General features: G+C 43.9%; 1 pseudogene; it reads left to right on the forward strand.

Annotated features, from left to right (window-relative positions):
• Positions 1-6,999: 6,999 nt before the first annotated feature.
• Positions 7,000-7,998, forward strand: LOC128833514 (olfactory receptor 52R1-like; annotated as a pseudogene).
• Positions 7,999-18,963: the final 10,965 nt, after the last annotated feature.

Raw genomic sequence — 18,963 nt, forward strand, 5'->3', positions numbered from 1 at the left:
ATAATGGTCTCATGTTGCAGTGGGGGAGGTCTAGGTTGGATATTAGGAAACACTATTTCACTAGGAGGGTGGTGAAGCACTGGAATGGGTTATCTAGGGAGGTGCTAGAATCTCCTTCCTTAGAGATTTTTAAGGTCCGGTTTGACAAAGCCCTGGCTGGGATGATTCAGTTGGGGATTGGTCCTGCTTTGAGCAGGGGGTTGGACTAGATTACCTCTAGAGGTCCCTTCCAACCTGATATTCAATGATTCGTTCTGTCTGTCATTCTCTGTGTGACCTTTCCCAATTCACATCTCCCCGTGCCTCAGTTTACCTAATTGTATGATGGGGATGTGTTCATAGTGTCTTTCCTCTGCTAGGTATTTTGAAGATCCTTTAATAAAAGGTGCTACAGGGTATGATGATACTCACAGATGAGAATTAAAGATCTGTGATCCATTAGCGACAGCCCCATGTACCTACTAAAAGTGCTCAGGTCTTCCATCAGTCATTTACCTCTCGATCTCTCTGTCTACTACTACTCATCCCACCTTGGTATTTACAGGGTGTCAGGTCCTATGCAGAACTAGGCATTATCCCTAGTTTCTTTAGTAATCAACTATAATTTTTAAATATACACAAACGTACAGAACAGCCAATTCCTCTCTGACTCAGCACAGAGCCCAATAATTCTCATCTCCCTTTGGGAAGGTCCCTTAATTACTGTTTTCTCCTAAAGCTGGATAAAGAACACAGAAGCCCAGACAGGCTTGTTTTTAGCCTGTTTACATCCAGATGCCGCTTCTCCCCTAGAGGCTGAGCGAACCCCACTGGGATTGCACAGAGCTATACCATAAATAGTGCAAATCTCTGTGTTAGCTCTCAGCGTGGGATGCTGCTGCAGATGCTGGGGTGACAGAGGTTTGGGACCCGGCTACCTGAGGGGGATTCCCAGGGAATACGTTTCCATCTCAGCATTCACAGGTACACATCACTTGCTGAGGAGCTCACCTGTCTGACAAACCCAATAGAATATGGGCGTTATGGGATAGAGATTAGGTCTGTGATCCTTTCCACTGTGCACAGCTATTAAACATCCCAGGTCTCTGGACACAGGTGGTGAGTTTGCTCCAGTATCACTGGCCAAATTGTCCCTCTTTGCTGCCCTCTCCATGCCAAGCTGATGACCTCCAGCCCCAAGGTGTCTGTATTTCAGTGACACAGTGGATCCTTCAGAATGAAAGGTGTTAGTAGATGTCCAATACAAGGCCAAATTTGGAGGCCACGGCCCATAGTTTGTTCAGGCCCCACAGAGGCAAAAGTCTCCTTGGACTTAGAACTGAGAAAAGACCTCAGGAGCCAGATGTGTGTTAATACACAGACAGTGTCACCTCCTCCTCTTGCATTTCAGGGCTCTGCTGTTAACGAGTGAGGGGGAGGGGAGCTCTTACCTGACTTTAATTTGCTGGAAAGCATGGAGGTGATAGCACTCCTCACTGGAACAATTATATGAATTTTTCAACATGGGCAAGACGTTTTCTCCTACCTTCATTAATGAAGTCAGCTGAACTGTTATGCCTGGAACTTTCAAAAAAAAAAAAACAATTCAGCCAGAAGCAGAAACCCAGTATGGGAATTTTTCAGTCCAAACAGTGACAGTTTGGTAAACTTATAAGCAACTGAAAATAAGGTCTTCAAATTGAACGTGCCAGACTGCCCTAACTAAAAGTAGTGCCACCGTCACTATGAACAATGGCCAATCCATAAGAAAATAAGAATATAATAATAGCCATACTGGGTTAGACCACAGGTCCATCTAGCCTAATATCCTCTCTTCTAACAGTGGCCAGTACCAGATGCCCCAGAGTGAATGAACAGAACAGGAAATCATGGAAAGATCAATCCCCTCTTGCTTATTCCCAGCCTCTCGCAAACAGAGACTAGGAACACCTTACCTCCCCATCCTGGCTAATAGCCATTGATGGACCTATCCTCCATGAATTTATCTAGTTCTTTATTGAACCATGTTATAATCTTGGCCTTTTTCTCTGCATCCTGTCCTCAGGTGACATGTACCCAGTCAATATGGGGATAATTGAAATAACCCATTTCACAGTCAATATCACAATCCTGGTCAGGTGGTTGGTTATATATCCCTGGAGCTATATTCTTATTATTTGACCTGGAATTTCTATCCATAGAGAACATGTGGATTCATTTAAGATTTTTACTTCATTTGATTCTACATTTTCTTTCACATATAGTGCCACTTCCCCACCAGCACGACCTGTTCTGTCCTTCCAATATATTTTGTACCCTGGTATTACTGTGTCCCATTGATTATCCTCATTCCACCATGTTTCTGTGATGTCTATTATATCAATATCCTCATGTGATACGAGGCGCTCTAGTTTGCCCATTTTATTATTTAGAATTTTAGCGTTGGTATATAAGCACTTCAAAATCTTGAGTCCTTTTAGTTGTCTGCCATTACATGATGTAATTGAGAGGGACACGTTCATTTGATTGTTTCTCATCAGATCCTGCCTGTATTTTATCATTTTCTGTCTTCCCATCCTCACTAAGACTTACAGAATCTCCATTAATAGATCATACCCTTAGGGATGTCTTTATCTGAACCACATGTTTCTCTGCACCTGCCGGCTTTCCCCGAGCTCTTAGTTTAAAAACTGTTCTATGATGTTTTTAATTTGAAGTGCCAGCGATCTGCTTCCATTTCAGTTCAGGTGGAGTGCATCCTTCCTGTATAGACTCCCCTTTTCCCCAAAGTTTCCCTATTTGTGAATCCCATTCAGCTAAACACTTTTATCAAATAATAATGTGGTAATGGCAATGAGTTCCACAGGCTAAATATTGATTCTATTATCAATTTTCTTTTCTCACTGTTATATGTTCAGACTTTCAATGTAATTGAATGTTCCCTGGTCCGTGTTATGAGTCACAGTAAACATTATTGCCTGATCTACTTTCTTTATTGATAGATTCATAGGGTTCAAGGTCAGAAGGCACTAGGAGATTACATTGTAAAATCATAGAGCCGTAGGATGAGAAGGAACCACAAGGGTCATCTAGTCTAATCTGATGCAAGATTTATTATGACTAAACAATCCCAGACAGATGACTTTCCCTTCTCCTTTAGAACACCTCCAGCGAAGGAACTTCCACGACCTCCCTAGGCATCTGTTCAATTGTTCTCCTATTCTTACAGGTAGGAATTTTTTCTGATATTTCATCTAAATCTGATGTGCTGTAGTTTGAACCCATTGCCTCTTCTCCTTCCCTCTGCAGCAAAATAGGACAACTTTCCTCCAGCTTTTTATGGCAGCCTTCCAACTATTTGTAGACTGTTATCATGACCCCCGCTTAATCGCATCTTTTTTAAACTAAACATGCCTGGTTCCTTCAGCCTTTGTTCATATGGCTTGTATTTCCTCCCTTTGATCATCTTTGTCACTGGCCTCTGGATCCTCTCCAGGTAATCTACATCCTTTCTATACCGCAGTGACCAAAATTGGACTCACCACTCTAACTGAGGACTAACCAGTGCTGAATAGAGTGTTACTATTTCCTACTGTGACTTGCACGCTATGCCTCCACTAATACAATCTAACATTGCATTTGCCTTTTTTTGAATCAGCAGAAAAAATCCAACCTCTGAGAGATGGAGTTATATCAATCTAATCCCTGTGTAGACACCATGAGCTCAACGGAAGAATTCTTCCCTCAATCTAGCTACCACTTCTCAGGGAAGCAGCAAAGAGTCCTTTGGCACCTTATAGATTAACAGACGTATTGGAGCATGAGCCTTCGTGGGTGAATACCCACTTTGACGGATGCGTGTAGTGGAAATTTCCAGGGGCAGGTATAAATATGCAAGCAAGAGTGAGTCAGGCTAGAGATAACGAGGTTAGTTCAATCAGGGAGGATGAGGCCGTCTTCTAGCAGTTGAGGTGTGAACACCAAGGGAGGAGAAACTGCTTTTGTAGTTGGCTAGCCATTCACAGTCTTTGTTTAATCCTGAGGTGATGGTGTCAAATTTGCACATGAACTGAAGCTGAGTATCAGAGGGGTAGCCGTGTTAGTCCACAGGACCCTCTGAAGCTCAGTAGTTTCTCTTTGAAGTCTGGTCCTGACGTTTTTTTGCTGCAGGATGGCTACCTTTTACATGCATCCGACAAAGTGGGTATTCACCCACGAAAGCTCATGCTCCAATACGTCTGTTAGTCTATAAGGTGCCACAGGACTCTTTCCTGCTTTTACAGATCCAGACTAACATGGCTACCCCTCTGATACTTCTCAGGGAAGTGGATTACATACAGTGATGGGAGAACCCCAGCCGTTGGAGTTAGTATCTCCACTGAATCGCTATGGCAGTGCCACTGTAGCATTCTAAGTGTAGAGAATCCCTCAAGCAGATCTTCTAGACAAGGATTCAGTCTGGATCTGAAGACATGGGGAGTTGGAGAATCCACCACTTCCTATTGCAGTTTCTTCCAATGGTTAATCACTCCAGCTTCCATCCATTGGTTCTTGCTCTGCCTTTCTCTGCTAGATTACAGAGCCCATTATTACTATTGAGGGTGAATAAATGAAGCTCTTTAAGTCTTTCATTGACAGGAATTTTCTCCAGCCTCCAATCATTTTTGTGGCTCTTTTCTGGCTCCTCTCCAATTTTTCAACATCCCTTTTGAAATATGGACCCCGGGACTGGACACAGTCAATTTCACCAATGCCATGTGCAGAGTTAAAATCCTTCCCCTGCTCCAACTCACCACTCCCCTGTTTATGCAGCCGAGGATCAAATCGGCCCTTTTCGCCGCAGCATCGCATTGGGAACTCATGCTGAGTTTGTTGCCCACAGTGACCCCTAAATCCTTTTCAGGGACTCTGCGTTCCATAATAATTTTTTGGGAGATCTGCTGCTGATTGTCTGTCTACTTCTGGTTCCAAAGGAGATGTGTGGTGCATCAGTCAGTTTGTAACTTTGGTGTTTGTAATTGTAAGGTTCTATTACACATGTTCCTTTTTCTGCAAGATTAACAAGTTTACTTTCTCCCTCTAGGAATCAGTCTAAATTTTTTTCTAGGATTTCTTTGGTTCTTAAAATAGTTAATAACCTCCTTTTTGTTATCCTGAACATTGCTAAGAATGGATTTTTCCCTTATGTTTTAACATCCCTTATCAATTTTCATAACTTCCAGTTTGTATTGCTTGCTATCTATTTCCCTTTTTCCCATATGTTCTACTTTGATCCCCCATCACATCTGCTGCTTTCACTTTGCCACGGAACCGGGGTTTGTCCAAAGTTCTCTATTTTCTTGACTGTGGAATCATGACTTTTTGAATATCTAATCAACTCTTCTGAAAGAACTCCCAATTTTCCTTCCTGTTTTTCTGTCTACATTTTTCCTGCCAATCGGTTTTGCTGATAATTCACCTCAGCTCTGGGGAATTAGCCCATTGGAAGTAATAAGGGTCTATAGATATTACTGGTTGGGAACTCTTCTCTGTTTGTCCATTTAAATGTCATCAATCCATTCTTTATTTTGCTCTCCGCTATCATATGCCCACTTCTTTGTCTCTTCACTAAACTGAACAGTCCCAGACTTTTCAATCTGTCTGCATCTGGCAACCCTTTCAGAGAGACTGAGTAACCAAAACTGAGCACATATCCAGAGCAGATTATTCTTCATCCCACTCCTTAGGCATCTGAACGTTGCCTTTGTTTTGCCCACTGCTGCGAACGAGCAGGTGTTTCCATGGAGCTGCTGTCAACGATGCCCACTGAGGTATGTTTTATTTGGGACGATTCCCCCTGGCACATGTCTTGGCAATGGTTTGTTTTTTTCCCCAATCTCAGATTTTGAGCAACCAGGTGAATGCAGAACTCCCTACAGCATGGACTTTTTAGCCTGGGTTTCACTCCATTAAGGTAAAACTTTTTAAAATAGGCCAAGAAACTTTCCCTTTGTCTGTGGTTCTCTGGGCTGGAGGGACGGAGCAGCCATGCTATAGACAGCTTAAGCCAGGTATAATCATAGTTTATCAGATTATGCCTGGAACCACTTATCTGAACTCCAGATGGTAAGTAGATCAGAATGTTTAACTGAATGCGATTAGGGTTATGTCTTTTCTTTCTTACTGGCTTGTGGACTCCTCTGGTCTCATCCCAGATGCTTTTGTATGCTCGTAACCTTTAAGGTGACCCCTCAGGAAAGCTATTTTGGGTGCTTGATTTTTGAAATTACTCTTTTAAAATCTAGCAAAAGCCCAAGTTGCAGATGTATTTTCTTTTTGTTTTTAATAACATTGACCTTTTTTAAGAACAAGATTGGATGTTTGGTGTGCTAAGAGGTTTGTGCATGTTGTTTGATTAGCTGGTAGCCACAGCTAATTTCCTTTGTTTTCTTTCTCAGCTCTTCCCTGGATGGTACCCCTCAGGGAGGAAGTCGCAAGAGCTCCTTCCTGGGATCAAGGGTTTTTTTTTGTTTTTTTTTTCATTTGGGTGGTGGCAGCGTTTGCCAAACCAGGGTAGGAGAAAATGTGAAACCTTGGGAGTTTAGTACAAGCCTTAAACTTTAAGGCAAGTAATAATTTTTTAAAATCCTTGCGGGCCCCACTTCTGCACTCGGAGTGACAGTGTTCGGATTCAGCCTTAACAGGAACAATGATGGATAACCAGTATTCACATTCACGTTTCCTGCTGGTACCGATTAAGGTCTCTCAGACCATGACATGTAGGAATTATTGATGCAAGGAGCCCCATACAATATGGAATTGGCATTAGTAGGGTCGGTTGTTTATAATTCATTTCTCTAAATAATGAAAATGTCATTTTTCAGTGTGTGAAGAGCGACCAATCTGCCTCATCCATGAGAACAGCCTCCAGTAGTGTATGTAATGTCTCATATTAACACTGTCTCTCTATCCAGGCATTTGTACAGAAACCATCATCCTAAAGCCTGGGCACATACAGAAAGCCAGCGGAACTTACTGTACATGCACTAGACACCGTTCTGCCTCAGTGTTGAACACCTTCTCCCCTACTCCATGTCAGATTCCAACACAACCGACTTCACAAACCCCTCCACCTTCATCCTGCAGGGCATTCCTGGCCTGGAAGCAGCCCATGTCTGGATCTCCATCCCCTTCTGCACCATGTACGCCATAGCCATCTTGGGAAACTTCACCATCCTGTTCACCGTGAAGACAGAGCCGAGTCTCCATGGGCCCATGTACTATTTCCTCTGCATGCTGGCTGTCACCGACCTGGTTGTATCTACATCTATTGTGCCCAAAATGCTGGCAATATACTGGTTCAATTCCAGGGAGATCAATTTCAGTTCTTGCCTCACCCAGTTGTACTTCTTTCACTGCTTCTCAGTGATGGAGTCTGGGATCTTTGTGGCCATGGCTTTGGATCGCTATGTGGCCATCTGCCATCCCCTGAGACATTCCGCCATCCTGACAAACCCCCTGGTGGCCAAGATTGGCCTGGCCATGATGCTGCGCAGCAGCTTGCTTGCATTGCCCTATCCCTTCCTGGTAAGGCAGTGGCCATATTGCAGAACCAATGTCATCCCCCAGCCGTACTGCGCGCACATAGCTGTGGTGAAGCTAGCCTGCACTGACATCCGCGTCAGTAGTTACTATGGCCTCTTTGTGGTATTCTGTGTGATGGGTCTGGATGCGATTTTTATTGCCCTGTCCTACACCCAGATCCTCAGGGCCATCTTCAGCCTCCCCACAAAGGAAGCCCGGATCAAGACTTTTGGGACCTGCATCTCCCACCTTTGTGCCATCTTAGCCTTTTACATCCCAAGTCTCTTCTTCTCCCTCATGTACCGGTTTGGCCAGAATGTGCCCCTGCATTTCCACGTTCTCGTTGCCAATGTTTACCTCTTGATGCCCCCCATGCTAAATCCCATCATCTACGGGGTGAGGACCAAACAGATCCGGGACAGGCTGCTCTGCCTCTTTACTCATAAAGGCACCTAATTTTTTTGTCCTGGTGCTCTGGCTCTCAGACCTCCATGCAGAGCTGGCTGGTGATATGCTGCTGGACAGTCAGAGAGACATTAAATCCTTTCCTCACCTTACTGTACTGTGTTGGTGTGGCAAATTATGCACAAGTCATACAGTTGCAACCTTCCTAATTGCTGGTCAATGCACCTCCTCTTTTGCTGTGGCCCCACCCCTGTTGCTTGCAAGGGAGCCATTTCAGATTTTCCTAGGAATTTCAATTTTTTCAATTTTTTAGGCCTCACCACATATTGCTAAAACCATTGAATCGTTGCTTCAGCAGGGAATCATTCGTAAGTGTGTTTCAATATGCAACTCTCCAATCTGCCCAGTACAAAAAACCAAATGGGTCATGTCATCTTACTATTGACTATCAAAAGTTGAATCAAGTGACTCAAGCTTGTACAGCTGTTGTTTCCAAAATGCCTGACCTGATTCAATCTATCAATCCCAAAGTAAAATGGTTTTCTACCATGTGTCTAAGGAAAGCCAACACTGGCTATCTTTCACAGTAGAAGGGGTTCAGTTTACATTTCAAGTCTGACCCCAAGGGCTACATAATAGTTCGGCCATTTTCCATGGGCAAATGAAATGAATTTTGTCAAGGTTTTCTAAACCATCTCTTCTATTTTGAAGGGTCACAATCCATTAGCTATGGATGTAAGATCTTAACTACAGTTTCTCCTGAGAACTTTTCATATAGGCCCAGAGTCCACAGTTTGCTTGGGTTATGGGGGCTGGCTAACAGAGAACAATACATAGTTATGAGAAAGCTGGGGTAAACAGATAGCCTTGTGAGTTTCAAGTCAGTAAGCGGAGTCAGCATAACTCCGAATGTAATTGGGTTTCCTTATCGCAAGTTATAGACACATGAAGCACTGAGAAAGGCCTCATGGTTACTCCCTAATGCAGGAAGGAGATAGTGGTACAATACCCCTCAGATCTTAGACAGAGTTCAGGAAGAGGCCCAATATAATTGACATGAGTTATGACACCCTCCCTTCACAGATGTATGCCAATCCTAGCCCACAGAAATGCAAAGGTAAATTTATAAACAATTGTTATTGTTAAGTACTAATTATGCTTTTTTGCTTTAAATCTCCAGGAATGTACCTGTTGGTCAACCGGGAGAGCTGCTACCTCATTCCCCTGGACCCCAAAATTAGGATTTAACCTATACATTTAATAGACATAGTTTGGGGGTAATTACCTGTGTGTCATCAATATGTTAATTTAAACCTTGGGCGGAGCCATTATGTAATCTTTTAGACCATTGGCTTATTGTGCTTATCTTGTCTTTCTGCTAGAACCTGTTCAGGGGCTTGGGAAAACCCATCTCCGTTGCTTCTCTCCGCCCAATGAGCACCCTATATGATCTATTCTGATTAATTGTTCTGCCATGTCTCTGAGCCTAATAAGTGAAGTGACACTCCACCAGCATAATAAACTCCTGTGCTTGACTCTACACGGTGTGAATTATTGTTCCTTCAATTTCAATATGTAGATGACATTTGTTTAGCAATAGAAACTCAAGAGAAACACCTGGAGTGTCTAAATGATTTTTTTTTAAATCATCAAGGATGCAGGATTAAAGTGTAATCCAACAAAGGTACAACTAATGGTCCCAGAAGTTTTATTTTAGGTATCACATTGTCTCAAGGAGGTCAATCACCTGCACAAGAAAAGGTGGATTCAATTCAGGAACTACCCATGCCCACTAACATAACTTCTTTACATTCTTTCTTAGGTTTAGAAGGATACCATCGAGACTTCATCCATAACTTTACTCACATTGCAGGTCCACTCTATAAACCCTTGAAAAAAGGAGTTGATTGAATTTGGACAAACAAGCATGCAAACTTAGGGAAATGATCTGTTTGGTACATGACATAACATCAGGAGGTCATCAAGGGGTGGAAAAAAACATGCAACGCCTCACCCTGATAGATTGGTGGTGGTCATGCATGAAGGCAAATGTACACCAGTACTGTGAAAATTGTTTGGTTTGTGCACAGAATAATCCTACCCCCACAAAAACAAATGCTCCTTTAAGATCCCAGATATATGAAGGTCCATGGCAGGCTCTGCAAGTTGATTTTTTGGACATTTACCAAAAATTCCAAGGGAAAACCAATACCTTCTGGTTGTCATTAATCCGTCCTCTAAACAGGTGGAAGCATTTCCTTTAAAAGCAAATACTGCTGTAGCTAAAGCAGAGGTTCTAATTGAACAAGTATTTTTTCGCTGAGAATTCCCTGCTAGGGTAGAGCCATACAGAGGAGCGCACTTTACTGAACAAGTGTTCCAAAATTCCTGCAATAGTTAGGAATGCAAGAACAATTGCATATTCCATACAGAGCTCAATCATCGGGGATGGTAGAGCGAAAAAATTGCACCATCAAACGCATGCTGTGAAAACTAGTAGATGCTAATGCATGCAGTTGGGACATCCTGATTCCTCTCATTTTAATGGCATTCAGGGCAACCCCAGCTGCCTCCACAAAACGTACACCCTCTGAGGTGATAACTAAACAGACTATGCACGTGCAAGAGCATCTTTAATGGCATGCCAGTGGCACACAGCTAAAGGGAGTAAAGCTTGAAACCTATCTGCAAGCATTACAAAAACATCTGTATCAGGTCCACTTGCAGGTAGCTGCCAAATTGGAAAAATCCAAACGAAAGGCAAAAGCCTATTTTGACAAAAATCAAAGAAAAAAATTCTTGGGAGGTTGGAAACCAAGTTATGCTTGTATCTTATACTGTTCCAGAATACAACTTATGTAACCCATAAAATGGGCTATATACTATTGTGGACAGATTAAGTGCCTCTCTGTATAAAATTAAAATTGTACAAAGTAACAAAAAAGTAGATAAGTATTACCATGTGAATCAACTAAAGTGGCATCGCAAGAGAAATATCTTTCCACACGCACCAGAACCAAAGATGGTAATTGTACAAGAAAGCCAACACAAAAGAGTTCAGTGACAGAAACAATAAAAATGCCACTCACAACCACACTAATCCTATACTTCTGCTTGAATGCTGTAGTTCAAACTGAGTCACAGGCAGGTTTGCCACAAGAGACACAAATGGTTACAGTGGATCAAAATATTGTGGTGGGACTAAACTCAGACTTGCCTATTAAGGCTAAAAATTCACAGATAACAGTTTCACAGTGGTAGCCGTGTTAGTCTGTATCAGCAAAAACAACGAGGAGTCCTTGTGGCACCTTAGAGACTAACAAATTTATTTGGTCATAAGTTTTTGTGGGCTACAGCCCACTTCATTTGATGCATGGAGTGGAAAATACAGAAGCACAGTGGTTTCCAAAGTGGGTGCCAAGGGTGGAAAAATCACTTTTGTAGTGGTAATGAGGGTGGCCCACTTCAAACAGTTGACAAGAAAGTATGAGTAACAGTAGGGGGAAATTAGTATGGGGAAATTAGTTTTTGTAATTACCCATCCACTCCCAGTCTTTATTCAGGCCTAATTTGATGGTGTCCAGTTTGCAAACAAATTCCAGTTCTGCAGTTTCTCGTTGGAGTCTGTTTTTGAATTTTTCTTGTTGAAGGATTGCCAATTTTAAGTCTGTTATTCAATGTCCAGAATGATTGAAGTTTTCTCCTACTGGCTTTTGAATATTATAATTCCTGATGTCAGATTTGTGTCCATTAATTCTTTTGTGGAGGGACTGTCCGGTTTGGCCAATGTACATGGCAGAGGGGCATTGCTGGCACATGATGGCATATATCACATTGGTAGATGTGCAGGTGAACGAGCCCCTGATGGTGTGGCTGATGTGATTGGGTCCTATGATGATGTCACTTGAATAGATATGCGGACAGAGTTGGCACCAGAATTGTTGCAGGGTTGGTTCCTGGGTTAGTGTTTTTGTTGTGCAGTTGTAGTAGACTTAAAAGTGGCAATTCTTCAACCAAAAAGCTTCAGAAACAGCTACTAACTGCTCACTAGCTTTCTTCTTCTCCGCTACTAGCTTTCTTCTTCTCCACCTTCACCCATTTGGTTCCAATCTCCCCTGCTTCAATTACAGTGTTGGGCTTCCCATCTAGGATGTACTGTTCTATTTCCTCAGGAACACCCTCTAAGAACTGCTCCATTTGCATTAAGAGACTACCAGAGATTTAACACTTGATCCTGATATCCAGGCATCCCAATGTGGTAGGCGTGTTGGGAAAATGCCACATCTGGTTTCCGCCTTAGGGCTCTGAACCACCGATGGGCATACTTGGGTGTTAGCCACATTCTAATTCTGGCCTTTTTTTAAAAAAAAAAAACAAGTTTGTATTCATTCATGTGTTCTTTAGGCATTTCCTCTGCCACATCTCCTAAGGTTCCACTGAGCTGCGGCCTCAGCTCCACCATATACTGGTCTATAGGTGTGTTTCTAAAAAGGCCTCTGTATCATCCCCTACCTTGTATGTGGGGAATTTCTTGGAAAGGGGAGCCGTACCTGGATAAGGACTGTTAGGGTTACCCCGTGGACCCAGCTTAGCCATTTCCAGCTCTAAGCACTTCAGCTCTAACGCCGTATCCAAACGCTTTGCCTCTTTTCTCTGCTTCACCTCCAAGCGCTTCAATTCTCTTCTCTCCTCTGCCTCCAGCTCCAAGCTCTTTAATTCCATTTGTCTTTCGTGTTCCTTCTGTTTTTCTTCTGCCTCCAATCTGACTAATTCCAGTTTTTTCTGGACCTCATTTTTGGTTATCTTTGCTAACTTCCTGCCCTTACTGTAGCCTAGCCCGAGAGTTGGGGGACGCAGGGGTGAGAACAGCTTATGAATTCCTTTGCTGTAAATTAAGTACTCTGCCTTCAGGCAAAGAAAAAAACTTCAGGTGCTCTCAGCTTAAAAAAAAAAAGGGTACTTTAAAAAAAAAACTCCCTGGTTTTCAAGGAGCCAAAAGGAAAAATATGTCCTTTAAAAATCCTGAGGTCTGTGCTTCTGATTCAAAATGATCCCACCACGCCACCACCATGTCAGGGTTCCCCCACCACTCTGAACTCTGGGGTACAGATGTGGGGATCCACATGATAGACCCCCTAAGCTTATATGTTATCAGATTAGGTTAAAAACTTCCACAAGGCACAAATTCCTTTCCTTGTCCTTGGATGGTATTGCTGCCACCACCAAGTGATTTACACAAAAATTCAGGGGAGAGTCACTTGAAATCCCTACCCCCCAAAATGTCCCCCCCAAACCTCTTCGCCCCCTTTCCTGGGGAGGTTTGAGAATAATATACCAACTAATGTCCTTAGCAATGTGAATACAGAACAGACCCTTTACCTTTTGGACACTAAAATCAGTAAAAGAATCACACCTGCAAAATCAGGATGGGAGATAACTTTACAGGATAATAAAAAGATGTAAAACACAGAGGACTTCCCTCTGGACTCAGCTAAACAGTTACAAAAACAGGAATAAAACTACCTTTGTAGCGTAGGAAAATTCAGAAGCCAAAACAAAAGATAACCTAACACATTTCCTTGCCTTACTTACAATTTCTGTAATTTTAGATGGATCATTCCAGGTATATTTTTTGGAGATGTTGTACCTGCTTGGTCTCTCCCTCTGTCCAGAGAGGGAGCAAACAAAGAGAGCCACAAACAAATTCTCTCCCCCCCCCCGCCCAAATTTGAAAATATCTTCTTTCCTCATTGGTCCTTCTGGTCAGGTGCTAACTAGTTGATTTGAGATACGTAACTCCATACAGGTAAAGTGATTCAATACAGCTGCCAAGGAGGGATTTTATGCTACCCTTTTCTTTATATTTATGACAGGGCCTAAGGTTCTTCTTAGGTTTTAACCGAACAACTCCCAAGTGTTGCCAAACAGTATAGTGTTACCCACAGGTGCTCTCTAAAGTTCTGTGTTCCTTTCCCTGTGTTGCTAGAAAATAGTTCTTTCCATTGAATTGCTAACTTAATGCAGATATTAGTGTCTTCTAGCATGTCAAGGGAAGGATAGCTCAGTAATTTGAGCATTGGCCTGCTAAACCCAGGATTGTGAGTTCAATCCTTGAGGGGGCCATTTAGGGATCTGTGGCAAAAAAAAAAAAAGTTGGGGATTGGTCATGCTTTGAGCAAGCGGTTGGACTAGATGGCCTCCTAAGGTCCCTTTCAACCTTGATATTCTATGTTGCAGGTATTCTGTCATTTAACCCTCAATGTCATGAAATTGTGTGCCTCAGTTTCTCCTTCCACACAGCAGACCAGATTCATTATGATTTCTCTTCTGTGACAAGTTCTAAGACTGTTTACAAGTATTAGCTGAGAAGCAGTATCAGTATAAGACTTTCTAAATACCATTCCCAAGAGCTTTTTCCCCAAATCATGCAGGTTTTATCTTTTTATCGGATTTACAATCAGTACCAAATTCTTTGTTACAAGGTTTATCATTAGCAACAACATTTGTATCAGAGTAGCAGCCGTGTTAGTCTGTATCCACAACAAGAACAGGAGTACTTGTGGCACCTTAGAGACTAACAAATTTATGTGAGCATAAGTTTTGTGGGCTACAGCCCACTTCATCAGATGCATAGAATGGAACATATAGTAAGGAGATATATATACATACATAGAACATGAAAAGGTGGGAGTTGTCCTACCAACTTGTTCAGCCCAAAAGGGGCTTGTGGTTCTTTAGGGGTTCTCGGTGAAGGACTGAGTTGAATAACCCAGGACAAGGAGAAATGGATATAACTCAATTTTATTATATGATGATAATTATAATAAAATATTAATTTTATGAATTCTTATTAACTTGCTACTATACTATGTAACAGATTTTAAGCAACTATAATTACTATGTAACTAAATTTGTAACACTTGCAATTATTATGTAATTAACTTTAAAAAGCACTTACAAGATAAGGGAAATGAAACACATTAAAATTGAGGCCTTTTTCAGTCTAACCACAGTATGGGGTAACAAGCAAAGTAACCACAAACAAAGCAATGATCGTTAACTAATTACTTACAACCATGCAGATAACAGTCAGATGGGAGAGCATATACATAATGAGTTCGAGCCAGCTACAGGACACACGCTTAGGCTGGATTCGGGAGCGGGAGGGTCAAGCCCAAGTTGATCAGACATGGACTGGCCGTGATGTAGATTTGTTTTCGGGACACCTCTAATTGCTATACAGGGGCGACAAAAAAAAAAGGGGGTTCTTTTTGGAAGTGAATGTGGCACGCGTTGATTGGTTTTTTAGTGCCCCACTGTCTTCCCCTTATTAGGAAGAACAGTACAATATGGAAACTGCAGAAACGTTTTTTTTGTGTGGTAACACTAGGGACACGTCCCTCATAAGTTTTCCTGTGATAAGCACTATGCCCTAATAAGGTCGTGCAGTCTATTGGGCCTCTTTCCTGGCTTCGGGTCCGCTGTGGGGTTGCGAAGCTGCCTGGCCAAAATGAATGGGGGGAGGGGGTATACACTGTATTAACACAACTCTAAGAGGCTAATTAATTAAGAGAAAAAAATGTGTAGTGATAATCAAGATAGCCCATTACAGACAGTTTGACAAGAGGTGTGAGAATACTTAATATGGGGAAATAGATTCAATGTGTGTAATGGCTCAGCCATTCCCACTCTCTATTCAAGCCTAGGTTGATGGTATCTAGTTTGCATATTAATTCAAGTTCAGCAGTTTCTCGTTGGAGTCTGTTTTTGAAGCTTTTCTGTTGCAAAATTGCCACCTTTAGATCTGTTACTGAGTGGCCAGAGAGGTAGAAGTGTTTTGAATGTTCTGATTCCTGATGTCAGATTTGTGTCCATTAATTCTTTTGCGTAGAGACTGTCCGGTTTGGCCAATGTACATGGCAGAGGGGCATTGCTGGCACATGATAGCATATATCACATTGGTAGATGTGCAGGTGAACGAGCCCCTGATGGTATGGCTGATGTGATTAGGTCCTATGATGATGTCACTTGAATAGATATGTGGACAGAGTTGGCATCGGGGTTTGTTACAAGGATAGGTTCCTGGGTTAGTGTTTTTGTTCTGTGGTGTGTGGTTGCTGGTGAGTATTTGCTTCAGGTTGTATCGTGATCTTTAGCAATAACACCATAACTTTTTTTCACAGGTGGGCAGGGTAAAACAGGAACCATACTTTCCACCAGATGTAACCCTCTCTGTCTGTGGTTTATTCACAATAGATGCTTGTGTCTGCTGAAAATCATCAGCTACAGAATCCATCTCATCCACAGTTTTCAAATTTTTGTCCCATGGACATTGTTTTACACCATCTTTACATATGTTTAAGAAACGTTCCGGAGCAACAAGGTCAAGCATCCCTTCAAAGCTTGTAACACCTTTGCTCCTTATCCACTTTCCAATCAAATATTTCTTTTTTTTTAACATGTTCCACATTACTCTTACCAGCATCCCTCTGCAGATTCCTTGTAGAGGTTTAGTGGTAGTCTCTCCCGCTCTGGGTCAGTGGGAGGCTACTCCGCTTAACCACATCACTGGGCATTGCCCACAATTAGAGAATTAACTGGGCAACTCACAGCCTGTAGCTCTGCGCAACAGTCCGGGCAGAACAATAATCAGGTCGGGGAAGGAAAGTGGGGGGGACAATGGGGAAACCATATATCTCCCACTGGAGCAGGGCCTCTCTTTTTTCTGGTAGTGTCCCAGCCACCCTCTGCTCCATGGACATCACTGAACTACACAAGATGGAGGCAGGGCCCACCCATTCACCTGGGCGTGATGTGGGGCTACCCCCAGGGCCCAAGTGGGAGCAATGACAGAAGGAGAAGCTGCGAATATAGGACCTGTGTAACCAAGATCAATGGTGATGGCAGTGCTGGCACCCTCCCAGGTCTCAGGGGTACTAGCCGCCCCTCCATCTGTGGCATGGGGCAGTCTCTCCCGATGTGCCCTGTTGCCTGGAAGACGCCTCCCTCGAAGAGTAGTGCACCCAGTATTGGGGCCCCTGGTAGGGCACTAAAAACGACTGCTCACCATCATGCACCGCCAGCAACAGGTACATCTGCAGCTGCCAAAGGAAGGACAGAAAGTGATGGAGGGCGGGGTTCTTGCAGCCCAGTGGGAGAGGAGTGATAATGGATAGGGGTTGCCCCAGGGTGTAGAGGAAGGGCAGCAGGGCTAGACTTTGGGCATGGGAGGAGGGGCCAACGGGGGGAGGGACACAAGTGCTGACACTGGGTGCATTGGGAAGGGGAAGGTACCGTGTGTGTTTGTGTGCGTACAATGAACGGGAGGCACAACATAAAAGGGAAGGGGCACAAGCGTTTAACCTGGGTGCATGGGAGCACAGGGCAAGTGGGCTGAATGGGGGGGGGAGCAATGGGAGGTAGGGAAAAAGGAACAGGCTGAGAGCAGGCCAGGGTAGTGTGACAGATTTTTGTTACCAATCCGCCCAAGACCACAGTTGATCAGGCTGTGGCCACAGGATCTTTTGGGGAGGAGATGACGAGGCACACACTAAGTGTCTAAATTTTAAAGCTTTATTAATAAAATAATAAAATAACAGCAGAGAGTGCTGGGAACATTCCCATGTCACTCAGGGGAAGAAAGAAAGAATTAGAGCCCCAAGCCCTAACCCACATTCATACTCACACACGCACTACCCAGGTGGGGCAGGTCTGAGTGTAATGTAAGAAGAAGAGAGGGGGAAGGTAGACGGGGAGTGCTGTCCTGGGCCCAGGCTGTTCAAGAATCAGTTGTGCTCTCCAAGTTGCTCCACACAGGGCCAGGGACAGGAATGCGCTTACTTGCAGGAGCAGGAGCAGAAATGGGATCAGTATCCCCTGCAGCTGTGCCATTGGGACGTGGCATCTCTCGACCAGGTTCAGGGGTCAAAGGGGTGGGAACGGAAGGGAGGGCCTCATCAACGCTTGGCCTGGGCATCACAACAAACTCAGCACCCACTGCAATGATGTCAGGCATGGTGGCATCTGTAATAGGGCCCCCAATTGAGAAGGGAGGTCACCACTCTGGCTCGGGAGGGGGTGCACCCAAGACCCCATGACCTGGCCGCTCAGCACTGGCTGTTGCCACCAGGGGCTCAGCGGCCATTAGTGAGGTGCCATCTGCAGCCAGGCAGGTGGATGACTCCAGGGGTGCCCCAAGTTTGAGATTGGGGGCAGCAGCCTGGGCAAGGGGGAAAAGGGAGGAGAAGGGGGCAGCGAGACCAAAGCACTGCCCTGACTGAGGCCCGCTGTCAAGAGGTCATCCTCACCCTGGGTGATTGGGGTCAGACCCAGGGCCTTGTTCTCCTCAAAGAGGGAGCTGAAAACTCCCCCCACTGCTAGAAAGTCCTGCCCACCAGCAACCGAGGCGGCAATCACCTCAGTGTCGATGCGGGGCTCAGATGACAAGAGGGCTAGGGGGACTTTATCTTAGACATCCTCGGGGAGGGACTCTGAGATGGGCTTGGTACCACCCTCATCTGCTGCCATGACATAGTCGGCCGGCACCACATGATTGACCCCAGGAAAGGCCACTAGGGTCACCGACAATGGTAGGGCCGGCATCGTACCAGTTCTCAGAAACACTATTTCACTAGGAGAATGATGAAACACTGGAATGGGTTACCTAGGGAGGTGGTAGAATCTCCATCCTTAGAGGTTTTTAAAAAGCCTTCACAAATCCCTGGCTGGGATGATTTAGTTGGGATTGGTCCTGCTTTGAGCAGGGGGTTGGACGAGATGATCTCCTCAGGTCCCTTCCAACCCTGATAGTCTATGATTCTATGAGTGGCAGACTGGGTAATAAAGTTACACAGGTGAAACTTTTGATCAGGGCATGATGGTATAACTCTGGGGTCCAAGGATGGAAAGCTGGCTAGAGCCTCTGTATTGTTGGATCATGAGTGGTTAGTGAAAGCATTCATGTAACTACACATGGGTGTGTCCCTGTCTGTGAATGGATGTGTAAGTGCAAGATCT

This window comes from Malaclemys terrapin, chromosome 1, assembly GCF_027887155.1.
Source record: "Malaclemys terrapin pileata isolate rMalTer1 chromosome 1, rMalTer1.hap1, whole genome shotgun sequence".
Taxonomy (NCBI): Eukaryota; Metazoa; Chordata; order Testudines; family Emydidae; genus Malaclemys; species Malaclemys terrapin.